We start from the raw sequence: 1,663 nt of genomic DNA, 5'->3' as shown, positions 1-1,663 counted from the left end.
GCGGTTTCGCCGGTTCAATTATTATTATTATTTTTTTAAAAATTTTGAAATTTGGCTTTATACAATAAATCGGAACAAGACAATGCATAATTCAAGCACAAATAAGACGAATATGGAGAAAATGAAATAAATTTTGTTGATTTTGAGTTGTAACGGACAACGAGTCAACGATACATTACAATTTACAATACATAAGTATACAATACAACAACATACAACAATATAATATAATTTACAAGTGTCGTCGCCTCGTGGGAAATGGAAGAATTCGAATTTGAAATTTGAAAAAAAAAAAAAAAATTTGAAAAATCGGCAAAACCGGCGGTTTTTGGCGGAAAACCGTCGGAACCGCCGGTTTCCGGGCAAAACCGCCGGTTTCCGGGACGAAACCGCCGGTTCGGTCAACGAAACCATCTGCAAAAGCTGCGTCATGTCGCCTCGTTTCTCGCGCCGCATCCGGAACCCCCTGAACCGGCGGTTCACGACCCAAAAACCGCCTGAACCGGCCGGTTTTTCAGCTGAAAAGCTGCCGCCGGTCTGCCCCATCCACATGCCTTGAAAAACGCGCCCGAACCGGCGGTTCGGCCGGTTAACCGCCGGTTCCGAACCGTCCGGAACCGCCGGTTCGGTGACGGTTCCGGTTCGAAATATCTTGAACCGGAACCGGACCGCGACCCGAATTCCGACGGTTCCGGTTCGGGAAAAAGGCCACGGTTCCGATTCGGAACCGGAACCGGCGGTTCCGGTTCAGCGGTTAACCGCCGGAACCGGAACCGGTGGGCATGTCTAGTCTGCACCATTTCCTTTAAGAATCTGCAGAGACGTCACCACTATCCGATGTTAGAATAAAATTTGTGTACAATAAATCTAAGAAAATAGAATTGGATATCACAATAAAATGTTGAAGTGTGTAATAATTTCTCTTTCGTCCCTATGTTAAAAAAAAGTACTGAAAGTACAAATACCTCCCAAAGCAACACAAGTAATTTGTTTGTTCAATCTTAATCGATACACAATACAAGTAATTTGTTAGAAACATAGATAAACTTAGATTTCAATTATATTTACAATTTCATATACAAAAATTGATCTCAATATAAAATCCAGACCAAATTCTGGCCAGGAGATTTGACAATCTACCAGACCAAATTCTGACTAGGAGATTTGACAATCTAATGGTCAATAATTAAATAAAAATACGGGGGGTCATTGTAAAACAATTTTAGGTCATATTATAAAATTCGGGTTTGAGGTCATGTTAAGATAATTTTATGTCATCCTTACTATATTAGACGTAAAAATAAGCTTACGATGACCTAAAAATAACCTCCGTATGCTTGGTTCTGCATTTTTGTATTAAGAGGGCATGTTTAGGTTATTGTTACTTGTTAGTGTATTTTTAGGTCTTTTTAATAATGAATGACCTAGAATGAATTAAAAATGATATCAAATCCAGATTTTGTAAAATGACCAAAAACTGATTATTAATGACCTTCCGTGTTTTTGGTCAATTATTGACCCTTAGATCACCTAATCCTAGAGCCAAGATTTAGGCTGTATTTCTGAATTTAGATGCATTCTTGTTTAAATGCATATTCACGACAAACAGTTTTATCACCTTAGTTTTCCTCTTGTAATGGCGCATTTAGCATCTTGCAAAAAC

The sequence above is a fragment of the Salvia splendens genome, chromosome 14, assembly GCF_004379255.2.
Source record: "Salvia splendens isolate huo1 chromosome 14, SspV2, whole genome shotgun sequence".
In the NCBI taxonomy this organism is placed as follows: domain Eukaryota; kingdom Viridiplantae; phylum Streptophyta; class Magnoliopsida; order Lamiales; family Lamiaceae; genus Salvia; species Salvia splendens.
Note: the sequence above shows the minus strand (reverse complement) of the source record.